The following is a 14,866-nucleotide window of genomic DNA, read 5'->3' on the forward strand; positions in this document are numbered from 1 at the left end:
TCAAAGTAAAATAAAATGGCAGATTCACCGCTTCGAAGACGGTAAGATAGTTTTGCTGAGTACTTCAAGATGGGGAAAAACAGAAGAGCTATTATATGATATTCTACTCAGTTCAGAAATAACTTATCATTGTATATAATACTGTCCACTCACACCATTACAAAAACTGATATTTTGAAATATATTGCTATAAACATCTTCTTTCTTGAAATACGATGTTTAGACATTTTCCATCACTGGTGAAAAGTGAAGATGACAGCAATTTCAATATGCAATTGGTGTCATTTCAATACGACAAGAGGAGATTTTTCCAAGGTATTTGCACTGAATTACTTCAACTAAAGGAAAGGAACAAAGGTTAGGGGGTTATCCCAGCACAGCATAACTTATGAGACCTGTTCTCATGAATGCCACTACATCTTCATGCTGCCCGAATAATACTTGGCTTACAGCAGCGCTGATTATCTTCATTGTCATTTACATCAACACAAAGTACCTCCCTCAACCACTTTCTCCTTCTGTTTATTTATCTGCAAAATGGGGTAATAGGTGCTTGACTGGAGTTGTCAAAAGCCTCACAGAAATGCAGTTAAAGTGTAATTAGTATTACAACAGAATTTACAGAGTCATACTTGCAGAGCTTGTTCCATTAACATTTGGCAACAGCAGGAAAATTAAAATACTATACGAGGCATCTTCAGCCGGGAAACAGAGCCAAACAGCTGTTAGCATTTGGTGGAGGAAAACTATTTTTAATCTGCAACATTGGCATTAGAAACGTGTGTGTTCCCTCCAAGCTCCCATGTGACTGGGAAGATAAAGAAAACAGAATTTTAGGGAACTATAAATACGAAACATTTCAAACAAAACGTGTTGATAGCTTTTGTTTTAGATTTTAAAATGTAACGTTTCCAAATAAAATGGAGAACCACAGGACACTCATGAGTCCAAACACTACATAAATCAGAGCCAAGTAACAAAACAAAAAAAGCCCAGCTAACCGTGTGAAGGAAAAGCGAGAAATTAATCCCAAATAATGAAAACCAACATAACATACTTTGGTGAGAGGAGAGTATCACAGACATGTCACCTGATGTAATCGTGCCCGCATTCAGCTTGCTCAGACCAAAGCCCTCATGTTCTTCACGCCTCATGTGCTGCACAAGGTGGAGTTCCCTATTGCAGTTATTTTCAGCGGAGTTTTGGGTGACAAAGCTACACGACAAACGTAACACTACGCAGTACCCTGCATCAGTTGCATCTGAGCACTGTACCCAGCAACTGTATGAACTGTACAGCTTCATCTTTCTGAGGAGACAAGAAACAACAGTAATGTTCTCCTCAGTCTAACAGGGGCCTTCAAATATCTAATCCTTTTCCTGTCCAATATTCATTTGAGAATTTTGGGAAGAAAAATAAGCTAAGATAAATTTAACACGCTGATGACATTCATCAGTATACTTCCTAGAATATCATGACTGGATGGGATAGTGTGATGGATAAATTCAGAATTCCTGGAATCTGGAATAAAGGCAAGCTAGCTGTATCCTATTATGGATAATGCTCAGTTAATACCAATTTTGCTGAAGAAACAGGCAAATACAGTTGCACTTGTGTGACAACTACCTGAACCCCACTTACACAACAAATGTAAAGTGTCCTGGGTAAAGGACCCCCAGACGGAGTCACTAACGAATTCCTAGGGGGTTCTCTCACTCTGTGCTGTATTTCAGCTTACACTGTACTGCATACCTCAGAAGCATAAATCACATAAAGAGAAGTAACTGACATGGCCTTCTACCTTAAGGATCCTTAATTTCAGAATTTGCTTTCTTTCTGTTTTATAGCCATGAACAAAGGAGATGCTCACTTTTTCATAGGCTATAGATGTAAAACAAATATCCCAGTACTCCCAAACAATACCTTATGTACCAAGCCTATAAGCTATTTTGAAAGCAGCTTCATAAAAAACCCCAAGAAGTACATCTGTTAAAAGTTTGTCTTTAGTACAAAATTCTACAATTCTAACACACAATAATACAAGAGAAATATTATACCAGTGACAGGCCTAAGCTTCTAAAGGAGAGGTGCAGCCTTGAGTGTTGCAGGTCACTGAAACATATAGCAATTAAATCTTTACATGACTGCATATATACAAGTTCCACTTTACACTTGCAGAGAAACCAAATACGGAAAAAAACATTTCTAAGTACTAATTATTCTGTTAATAGACAAAGAAGTGACCTAATATAAGTTTCTGAGATCTGGAATATCCAGGATAATACAGTATGAATTACCATACGATAATGTAGGCACACACAGTCACTGTAGTTTTAAAAAAGACCATACCACGGACAGAAAAAAGGTGGTCAAAACAGCACCCTTTGAGATACGCTGAGAACTGAAAGCCAAAGCAACACAGAAAGCAGCTGGAAGGGACTAAAGATCTTTTGACAATGCATGGTTCCACAGTAAATACTTAATAGGAGGGGAAAAAAACAAATCGTTCCTCACAGAGGAAAATTATTCTAAACATATCGCAGAACATCAGCCATAAATTTTAGCAGCATTCTGGTGTTCTTCATTCAAACAGTTGCAGAATTTAAGGATGAGTAAGTTCTAAAAACATGACATTCACATGTTAAATTATTTTATTTTCACTTGAACATTATCTCTAATTGTACTTTACAATAGTTGAGGGAAATAAAGAATCCACACCCTTTGCAAACTGAGATCCTAGTCTCTTCAGACTGTGTCATGGTTCCTCCATAATTTCCCAACTATACCTTCAATTCTCACAGTAGTTGTTCAATCTGTTTAGTAAGATCTACTTTATCATCTTTCTAAACAGATCTAAAATAAATAAAAAAAAGAAATCTCTCCCTGTCTCACTTTTTCGCAGGGTAGATGGAAAAATATATTGCAACTGGCAGTCCCAAGTGTAGCTCAGATACAAAGATTCCTGACCAACTGGAAACTATAAAGTAAAAAGTCCATCTATATTGCATAAGACCTATCATTGCCTATTTAATATTTTTCTTTCTCCTTCTTTAATATCACATATCTTTCAAACAAAGAAAACTAAAAATAAGTTTTCCAAACTTTCTCTCTAAAAGCAATGGAAGAGGAAAGTGGCTGATGCAGGAAAGATTTCAGAGGTACTGCGATGGGTTCAAAGTACAGTATGGAATATGTATTTTTACAACTGATCAAAATTTGCTTTCCATTTACATCCTTTTTTGTTTAAATTTTTCTGATCAAATTCTTGCTCTGTTCCAATACACGTACCTACAGCAAAGTACAGGCCAGTTAAGTTATTACTGAACGCATGCAAAAATAAAAGAAAGAACTATTCTCTAACCTAAAAACCTATTTGAGATTTTTACTAAAGTTCATATTCACAGTTGTAAAGGCAGAGCTGAAACCCAGAAGCGTGTTTATAATCTTGAGAACTTCACCCCTCAACACTATTACCAGGATTTGTCTGCAATAATTTCCAAGCACAGAGCACTTCTCATGTTTTCAGGCTTAAGTGTTCAAGCAGAAAGATTTCTCTCCATGCTTATTTCATTGCTAAGTAGACCTTATGTCAAGCATTTGAAAACTGTCAACTAATGGTGATTCAAGTTTTAAAAACAATCGCATTTCTCCATTATTAGTGCTTACTTAAAGATATTTTTAGGGCATTGTTTAGCATCCAGCAATAACTTCAAAATTACTAATCCCTCTTGAAAAAGGCTTGCAACATACCCACTCTTGTATATTCAGACAAGTTCCTTGGGGCAATAATGACCGTCACTCTCCCACGCTTATTCCAATAATACAAAAAATACAAATGCAATTCCAAAAGTACAAAATGCTTTCTTATTAGCTGGCTAGGAAGTTGAAGAAAACTTCAAAAAAGTAAAGGGCAAGAAATGAGTATGAAGTTCCAAGGAGCTTTCTTTTGAGCTGGTAGTATGTTTTCTTGGAGTCTGTAACACCACTGGGACTGAAGGCTCTTGCAGATTTTATGCCATATTCTACAACGGAGAACAGGAAATGTCACTGACAATTTGTTTTTCTTTTTTTTTAAAAACAGCCAAGAAAAACATAACTGTCCACCACTGGTGAAACTTTAGCCAACTAGTCTTATTCTCACCTAGTTCTATGACACTGGGTTCAGCTTCTAGTAAATTTGAAGTATCTTCATGTTTAGCAGAAATCAAGTTTAAAGAGAGCTGAAGTTTGGTATTTAAGGAATACAGAATCTCTCTACATTTCATCCATAGCACTTAGGAGCAAGTCTTCTACGCAAAATTTCTTAAAATGTGAAAAATAACATCAGAAATTTAATTATTCTGAAATGGACACAGGGATAATGAATTATCAAGACTATTATGTACTCCACAGTAAATTAATCCATAATCAAAGCCTTTATACCTGGTTTCAAAAGAGCCATTCTGTACACAGCTATACAAGCAAAAACAGAGATCACAAGCTCACAGGTCTCTTCTGGCAATCGTTCTTATGGAATAATTTATTGCAAGGTATTTCATTGATCCAACTATTTTTAAAAAGAATTAGATCTTCATAAGGCAGGATTTTAATGCATATATAAAGCAGAAAAAAATTGAGAGCTGAGAAATGCTAGGATTACTGCTTGTTTACTCCTTGTTCACAGGACATTTACTACTACTCTGTTCCACCCTTTCCCACACTGGGAAGGAGAATACAACTCCTTTCAGAGAAGGAAATACAACTCGGTTACTAAATCTATAACAAGATCCAACAGAATGTTTTTTGTAGTTTTAAGAAGTCTCCATCACATATCCTAGTTCACATAGAACATGTGAAGTAACATTTTTTGTGCTTACAAGCCCCTTTGCTTACCTTGCACACATGGCATGCAGACACATACAAAAGCTAGGACACCAACAAAGCAAGCCTTTAAAACAGGTAAGAGAATATAAGCGATAAATTTAATTAATAAAATCCTGAATATCCCTTATTCTGAGAGTAAACTATGGGGTTTTTATGGGCAATTCTCAAAGTAGTTTACAAAGTAACACCACAGTGATTAGCAGCCTGATTGCCTGTGCAGACCATCTCACTCAACAGCCACTGTGCACACAGCTTCTGACATGTGACTAAAGCTTTATGGAATGCAGGCAGAGATATCCATGTCAGAGAGCGATCTTTATCAAACACTCCCTCACCAGAAAGAGTAACCATGTCGCTCCCGCAAGGGAGCGCTTCCAAACGCTGCGATGTTCCCACAGCTCTGCAATGGGTCCGTGAGAGCGCATGTTGGGATTAAGTACCTCAGGCCACAATGATCTGACCCTCACAAGAACGCCTCGGCCAGCGCTAACCGCGACCGCGGCTTTCAAAACTGTGGCACAGGCCCACCGTGACAACAAAGCATCAATTCACTAGACACCACATGCTCAGCTTTCAAGCTAAGCTCAACACGACCTCAATCTGAGAAGACAGCAGAGATGAAAGACGTTACAGCACGACAACCCGCGCTTTCTCTGGATGCACCCAGCTACCTCCCGAAATTGTATTGCCTCACTTGAAACACGTGAAATTATTGATCATCACAAGCAATTACTACAGCAAACTGTGCCTCTGGAAACTAGAGCTGCCAGATCAAGGAAATACTCAAGGTTGCAAGGGAAGCTGTGGTGTGGTTTTGTTTTCTTCTATGTTATTTCCATGACAGAATTATCATTAACAGCTCTACTGCACCTTTCTAAACTGGAATCTGCCACAAAGCAGTATCACCTACGAGCACAACACAGATTACAGGTTAAGATGGCAGTCAACTCACACACTCTATAAGAGCCAAATACACGTACTGTTTAAATTCAGAATCCTCTTTCGAGACATCCCATATATCAAAGCTGTGTCTTACCTCCACAGACCAAAGTGATAGTGGATTATTATCACAGAGTCACGCTGCACCATTTGCTTTATTTCATTTTAAGAACTAGTGACAATGACGTTAATACGAAAATCTTTTGGGATAAAGTAACTATCATTTCAGCTATACAGAGCCATAGTAGTATGAATACAGTCAGTCCAAAAGGAAAAAAGATATCTCTACCCTTTTCATTGTTCCTCTTTAGAACACTCAATAAGAAAACAGGCTATTACTTTGTCTTCACAAGTCTCTCTTCTGGCTATACCACTATACTCTAACTAGAAATTTTTTTGAAAATTACTGCAAAATATTCAGTGGGTTTAGAACCCCAGGCACTTCAGTGCATTATCCAAAAGTACTTGATTGTTAATACATTTAAACCCAAACTAAAACTCTGATAGATCAATGTCACCCTGCTCTGTATGAAGTTTCTATTTTGTCTGGACTAAGTATTTAAAAAAGCTCTGCCAGTAAAATCCAAGCATGAAGACCACCTGGTTAGCTCTACTTTAAATAGTCACGAACTCATTAAAGGAAGCAGATTCATATTCCTGTAAGTATAAACATGCAGCTCTTCATATGCATAAATCACTTTTGAAAACATTTCTGTCTCAGCAATACTAATGTAGTGGGAAAAACCTGCTTATCTGCATCACTGTTGCCAGTTTACTGGCTTTATTTAAACAAATTTTAGTGTTTTATACTGCTGCCTATCATTATCTGAGCTTTCTTGTTTAAATCCATGGTAACAGAAAAGAAGAATTCCTGTTGTCTCTGGTGTTCCATCTGTGGTAAGGATTACAGTTAAATTATTTTAACTTGATTAATATCTTTTCTCTATTTGCTTGGGTTTTTTTTAAAGAGGTTTAGCATTTTTGAGAAGCCAGATAAATTAATATGGTCAACAGGAAGAATACGTAGCAGAAAATTATTTAAATACCTGACACGATCTCCTCTTGATAGCCTATTCACAAGTAAATATTGCAGCCAGTTTTGCATGTGAGTAACTGCTTGTTATTTGGTACGACTATTAAATACCAAGATGGGGCAAAAAAAATATTTTTCCTGAAGGAAGGCTACAAGCGTACTCCAAAATACATATGATACTTTCCAATACATTTAGAAGTTCTACATTATAAAAATCCAAATTTAGAAGTGGAGTTACAAAATTAGTAGCTTATCTGAGTGAAATAACATCTGTTACAAATTACACAAAACCCAAGAAGCCAGTGAGTTACAATGAATCCTTTACCCCTTCAAAAGAAAAGTTTCATTTCAGCATAGGGATGTGCTAAATAACGCACAGACACGTCACAGAATCTCTGATAGTCAATGAATATTGAAGACAGAGTTTCACTGTGAAGCTGTGGTTGAATTGGCAGCAATGTATAACAAAAATACAGCCAAACATGAGCTAAATGGAGACAGAGAGGTGGAGAGCTTGGTTTCTATCACCAAATATATGGTATCATGTAACGATGACCAAAACAATTTCACAACCAAGGAACAAATTTTAAGCAGTGAAGTTGCATGCTTTGTTTATTAAAATAAGTTGTGAACTTAAACAGTTTAAAAAACTATAACAGGGGCCTTGTCCTGCAAATTTCTAATTGTATTTCAGTCCAACGGGATCTATGGATGGCCAGGAAATCGAGAGACCCATTAGATCCTACTTCTGCAAACATTTATGTACAGTGAAGCTCAAAAGGCAGAAATCAAGGATTTGCTAACTCCAGTGGGAATGCTGCACTGATTCAGTAAATGAAGGATTTCATCCTACTAAAGATCACTACTCAGTGTGATCAGTCACATGCACCTAAGGGGGAAAAAGGCATTTGTAGCATGTTAGATATCAGGTGATGAGTGTAGTTTTAGAAATCTATAATAAATCCACAAAACATTGATCCCAGAAAGTACACAGTAAAACACATCTCCTAAATCAGGCTCATCTCATATTTGTATTTTATTATAATAATGAAAAACAATAAACATGTTGACAAACACTTCTTAAAAAGGTTAATAAAAAATCCAACTAACACATAATATAGATATTTTTCCATCTCTACAGATGAACACAAAGCGATTCCAGCAAATTCTATTCCAACACCTTTAACAACAAAAGTAACAATATGAAACAAATCAGCAAGCCAGTCAAGACAGTGAAGTTCCAAGCTAAATTCCAAGCCATTAAATTTGCCCACCCAATCCCACTTGCGATTTTGGCACTTCTGCTTTATACTGAACCACCTGAAGAAATTTCCAGAACTCCCCATTCAGGTTCAGCCAGTATATAATTTTAAGTGATTAGAAAACATTGTGGTTGCTAACACAGTCTCTGGGAGTAACAGTAAGACTCAGAATGATTAAATTAAAATAAGACAATCTGGAAACAAATTCTAAACATAGCAATCAAAGAAAAAGGATGGCAGACTAATTAGAAGCTCAAACTTAACTACAACAGTAATTTCAGGACATCTCATTAAAATTACTTTTCTATTTTGAGACATTTCATAGAATTTCTCTATTAGTAAAATCTTGAGAACATGTGCCAATACATTTGAAATAAAATGGGCTTCTCAAGTCAAAGTGCAAAGGTCACAAAACATATGATTTGCTTGCTTGAATACCTTGTCTTTCAATTACAAGTTTTCCGTATTTTCTTCTATTTTTTGTTCTGAAAGAGACAACCATTTCAAAACAAAGGAACATCATGATGAAATGCAGGGTTTATAAAACTCAGTCAAAAACACAGTCTGTATAAAACTTGAAGAGAATTCAGTAAAGAGATTGGGGTTCACTAGGTTTTACTGGATTTACTAGCAAAAAAAAAGAAAGATGGTTTCAAAAGAGTCATTTAGTGAAAGTAAAAATTCATTGTTCAGGCAAGGTGCCACGGCAGTAAATTTCAAAGTAGACTCTTGCGTTCCTCTGCAGATGAAGGACCACAATAATGCTTGCTCCATAACACTACCCAGCAAATCAACTTTACAAATTTGAGCTGCATCCTACCTCATACGATATTCGACTTCTCTGCCAACAGTTACTGCCATACAGGTGCGATTATTTTCAGTGATGTAGATTTCATTTTATGGGAGCGAGACAAGTATTGATAGATCAAAAATATCCCACTGCCAAGTCACACAGCAGGTGGACTTACTTAACCTAAAAATGAAGAAGCAAAGAGCTTATCCCATCCCTGCCTAGGACCCTCCATCAATAGAAAAAGAAAACAAAAAAGGAACCCCCTGAAGTAACATTACAGCGTATTCAATGGCAACTCTTCAGGTGGTGATCAAAAGAACATATATTTTTAGGTCACTGAATTTGTTGTGCTGCAGATAATGGCCAATGATATTCATTCTTCTGCACACCTGGAACTGCACCTTCTAACACTCTTCTCTCAAACTGAGAAATTAAGAAAATTCCCACCTGAAATACCCTAATTCACAAGCACAAAGCCCACAGGAACAGAATCAGGTGCAGTTTTCTTTACACACACACACCTGCCCTAGCCACACAATAAACTCAGGCAGTGCATTCTGCCAGTTAAATGTAAGAGCTGGAACTTAAGCAGAAATAAAAAAATAAAACCAAAATAAGCAAATGTTTGTCCCCCAAACTGGTTCATCTTATGTTCAAAATAAGACCAGCTGCAAAACTAGTAATTATTTTAGTGTGTAAACATTTTTTTATCACAGGATTATTCTGATGAAGTAATATGATTGGTGTCCAATAAAGTAAATGCCCACATTATATATGCACATACATATTTACAGGATTGGGGCTTTATCATTAATCATAACATTCTATGTTGTTCTCTTGCAGCACTTCTAAATATATCTGAAGTTATATGGTTTTCTAACATTCATTTCAAAACACATTATGTAACGATGCACTTATAACCTCTTAGCCTTTGAGAACTGTCATGAAAAAACAGTTCAAAATTGGCAGTATAGGCAAAAGTCCTTTACCCATGTCTTTGGAAATATGACTTTTTCCCTACTATCAGTAGAGCAACTGCTAACTCCGCTCGTATCCCACATTGTTGTTCTTTTTCTTAAAAAAAATGAAAACATAGAAGAGCTAACAAACAGATTAAATAAACTTATTCCAATATATTTACTACCAATTATCTACTGAAGGAACGACTGTGTAGCAAACTTGCAAATTTTTGAGATACACACATTTTTGACCTTTCCTCACTATCTACGTACCCTGGTATGCTGACAGAAAAGCAAGACAGCTCAGGCCACATGGAGTTAAAGGGTAAACAATCTCCACCTTCAAAAAGGCTTTGGAGGCACACTCAAAAAGATTCAAAGTTCAGTTGAACTCTACTTCCTAGAAGAAAGCCATTTTTTCCATGAAGGAAAAAAAGTGTTAAAGAGCCTACCCTCAAATGCACAAGAATTAATGCATTTATATTACAGAATCACAGAATGTTAGGGATTGGAAGGGACCTCGAAAGATCATCTAGTCCAATCCCCCTGCCGGGGCAGGATTACCTAAGATCATGTCACACAGGAACGCGTCCAGGCGGGTTTTGAATGTCTCCAGAGAAGGAGACTCCACAACCTCTCTGGGCAGCCTGTGCCAGTGTTCAGTCACCCTCACTGTAAAGAAGTTTTTCCTCTTATTTATGTGGAACCTCCTGTGTTCCAGCTTGCACCCGTTGCCCCTTGTCCTGTCAAGGGATGTCACTGAGAAGAGCCTGGCTCCATCCTCATGACACTTGCCCTTTACATATTTATAAACATTAATGAGGTCACCCCTCAGTCTCCTCTTCTCCAACCTAAAGAGACCCAGCTCCCTCAGCCTCTCCTCATAAGGGAGATGTTCCACTCCCTTAATCATCTTCGTGGCTCTGCGCTGGACTCTCTCTAGCAGTTCCCTGTCCTTCTTGAACTGAGGGGCCCAGAACTGGACACAATATTCCAGATGCAGCCTCAGCAGGGCAGAGTAGAGGGGGAGGAGAACCTCTCTCTTATATTGTAGCTTTCCATGCAAACATCTCATTCATAGAATCACAGAATAGTTTGGGTTGGAAGGGACCTTTAAAGTTCATCTAGTCCAACCCCCCTTTCTTGACTTCTCCTTTATTCTAACAGGAACTGAGGGGCCCAGAACTGGACACAATATTCCAGATGCGGCCTCACCAGGGCAGAGTAGAGGGGGAGGAGAACCTCTCTCTTATATTGTAGCTTTCCATGCAAACATCTCATTCATAGAATCACAGAATAGTTTGGGTTGGAAGGGACCTTTAAAGTTCATCTAGTCCAACCCCCCTTTCTTGACTTCTCCTTTATTCTAACAGGCAGCTATATCTATGGAGGACATAGGACAAGATGTCTAAGGTCTTTAAGTCCTGCTGACGTAGACTAAGATTCCCACTGGGGCTTGCTAGAAGTGGGGGAGCAGAGGAAAGAGACAGCAAGTGTCAGGTATGCTTCAGTGTCTGAAATGTGGTAATTAACCTTGTAACTTTCTCTGTTTTAAATCTAGAAAAATCTCATTGTCTGAGCAGAAGTTTAGGGATAGTCCTACTGCATAATATTTGGATTAACAAATAGTACCCTCAATTATGTAGAGCAGGAAAGAGCTCATTTTTCAATGCTAGTATATAACCACATGCAAACACATCCCACTAAATTAGTAACAAATGCTTTTACTGATTTTGGCTGAGATAGGCTTTCTGACAAGAGAAGATTTTCCTTTCAGAAAAAAGCTCAATTTAAACACTTGTCTTGTTCCCCTGATGTAATACAGCTGAAGTTCATCCCCTTGTTCAGTCAAATCTAATAGTTTTAACTTAGTTTCAACCATTGCTGGTCATAACAAGATGTATTCAAAAGGGTATTTATGTTTGCTTTATTCTGTTGCATCAAAGTTAGGAAAACACATCTGGGTAGCATACATTCTAGCCACACTGCAGACCAAAAATCCAGATAAACGTTTTGTCTAGAGGGATGACTAAATAAATTGGCCAAATATCAGAACAAATTAACTTTGATGTTTCAAGTTGGTGGAGCTCAGAAACAAGACCTAAGTATTATACAGTTACATCCTCTGAAAGAGTAGCAACCATCTCTTCCTTTAGCATCTGCTGGGGGAAAAAAAAAAAGCATTCACTATGAACGATGGCAGAATTTAACATTAATAAAATGGTAGGAACCTAAGGAAAAAACATTCGTCTACTTTCACTCATGTTCATACCTTTTTCAGGACCATCTCCAGCACTTGCCTCCACTGTTACCAAAAATGCCTCGGAGTCTGCTTAGGAGCCCATAGGGAAGGATGGCATTTGGGATTCACTTTGCCAGTGCACAGAGCTGAACTCAGACTGCATCGACAGGTTTCATGTAAGCAACTCCCTCAGAGTGATGCTGAACCACTTGTCAAAAATTAATGATGAAAATATATAAAAATAGATAAAACCTCATATCAGGTGTAGAACTAACTTACTGAGCACCATCAATCATGTAAGAAAGACGACAGCTGGCATGTTGTTAACGACAGGACTGGAGAGAATTACTGAGCACCATTCCTGTGGGAAGAAGTACTAAAGAAAACCCGCTGTGCAATGAGAATATGAACCAAACATTATGTTCTTTTCTAAATGGAAAATTCCTAGGGGAAAATATAAAAGAAAGATCATTTCCCAAAGGAAAGAACTCCATTGCAAAGTTTACCGTTAAAGGAACCGGAGGAAGAAATGTCTGCCATCCTCACAGACAGAAACTATGAAGACCCAGGAAGATGTAGAGCCTTGCTTGCTTTTGGAGCAAATACAAGAACATAGCTGTTTAAAACAGGTGGAGTCACCATCTCTGGATGTGTTTAAGAAAAGACTGGACATGGCACTTAGTGCCATGGTCTAGTTGACAGGGTGGTGTAGGGGCAGCGGTTGGACTCGATGATCCCTGAGGTCTCTTCCAACCTGGTTGATTCTGTGATTGTGAGATCCACAAAGACAAATTCTAAGATGAGCTGGCTCGTTTCCCTTAATTTCCTTTATAAACCGTGGAGGGATGATTGCCTTTTTTTTAAACCATAGAAGGTATCTAATTTTCAGTGCCTTTGACTCCAGAAGACCCTTCTCTCTCTCCATTGACTACAGAGGAATTCTAGCTTCTCTAGATGAAAACTGCTTTTGTGAATGTCACCCATAACATAACAAAGCAAACCCCACCTATTCGAGAGATATGCATAGATGATCTTTAGGAGTAAATACTGTAATAAAACATGTAAGAAATAGTATCAAAGGACAATTTCATCTCATTAGAGTCAATCTTCATTATCAATAAATGCCTTTGCCTTAACTTTGACATAAGCAACTGAATAACAAATTTTAAGCAAGATGTTGCTATATGCTTAAGTACTCCAGTATAAATGTATTCCTCACCATAATGCACATTAGGACTCCCTTAAAATTTCTCCCTCCTCTATACAGTTTATCTTTCTTCTTCCTTAAAAGCAACTATAAAAGCTGGAAGACGTTACAAGTTTTAATTTTTACAATATCAGCTGTCCTTATACAGCATTTGTAGGCATAAGTTAGTGATCATCCCTTATGTATTAATGAGACAGTCTATAAGACTAAAATTTTTGCAGCGTATATGCTTATGAATGGCAACTTTTCCCCAGTGTTCACAATACTTCAAGACAAAAGTAAAATACAGAGAACAGCCAATTTCATGTGATCAGAATGATTTTTCAAATTTCCATTAAAACTGAAGTACTGAATTCAAGGGAACATGTTGAAAATAGTAACTTAACACTGCACTGAGCATTGAAGGATCTTGTTTGAATTTTTTATGTTTACAAATAAACAAAGCGTAGTAACCCATTTTGTAATGGATATATTGGTAATTTCCTACACAGACACACTTTGTTAGTTCTACATGAGGGCTATTTCCAGCCTTTCATTATCATTCGGAGACATTTCCATTACTTCCTACAGGGAAGTCTTTCAGTTAAAGGCACCGGTTCTTTCTCACATCACAGACAAGGATAACTACACACACACACACTGAGGTTTCCTCAGCTAGCGGTTGACTCCTTCTGTACATGCTCAGTTGACAAAGCTTTAACTATCACTTTACAGCAACTGTACATTACAGTCTCCAAGTCACTTAATTAGCATTCCTCATCTCAGTAGAATGACTGAACTGCCAACACAAAGAGCCAAAGTAGGTGAAGTAGTTTCCAAAATACATTAATAACCTGCAACCCTAAGTTATGTGTTTCTGAAAATCTCACTCTTCTTCAAAAGTATGCATCCAGAAAGCAGCTATCATTGCTTTTTTCTGTAGCAAAAAATAAAGCTACTCCCAAGACTGTCAGGTCACTTGGCACTACTCTAAGCCTGTAACAGCCACTTAAGGCAAGAGAACAGAGCACTGACTACATCACACCACTTACCAGCCCTTCTGTTCTGGACACGAAGACACCTCAAATAATTCCTTACGATCAAATACAAAGCTATCCACAATATAGTTAGGTTCCATTTTCCACAACTCCTGTTTGACTGGGACAATCCATCTCCTGTAAATAACCACAGAAGTCTACCCTTCCTCCCTTTATCCACTTCTCTTCAATGTACCCTTGAAGGACAACAGGTGTCTTGAGGTGCGTACAGATCAAGGCATGAATTCTCAGAGTCAGGTCTTCACCTAACAGCAAAAGCATAACATCCAGGGTAAATTGGAAAAGGAGAATAGAAGTGAACAGTTCAAAGCATGTCACATACTGGTATTCACCACAACTTTTTCTTCTGTATAGTAGCACAATATTAAAGAGACAAAATTCCCAACACTTTCCCTCACTATGAATAGTAACATGTTTTAAATCTGCAAAAGCAGCCAAGGAAGTGGTTCATAGACAAATTAACGACAGACATTTTAGTTCCCTTAAGAACAAAATTTTAGTACATTTGGTTTTGGATTCATGATCTACACA

The 14,866-nt window shown here is 37.5% G+C and overlaps 1 protein-coding gene across 3 annotated transcripts in view; it reads right to left on the reverse strand.

Moving 5' to 3' along the window:
- The window catches only part of BBS9 (Bardet-Biedl syndrome 9), a 345,480-nt gene that overhangs the window by 170,807 nt on the left and 159,807 nt on the right, over positions 1-14,866 (reverse strand). The window lies entirely within an intron of this gene.

Source organism: Nyctibius grandis, chromosome 7 (genome assembly GCF_013368605.1).
Source record: "Nyctibius grandis isolate bNycGra1 chromosome 7, bNycGra1.pri, whole genome shotgun sequence".
Taxonomy (NCBI): domain Eukaryota; kingdom Metazoa; phylum Chordata; class Aves; order Nyctibiiformes; family Nyctibiidae; genus Nyctibius; species Nyctibius grandis.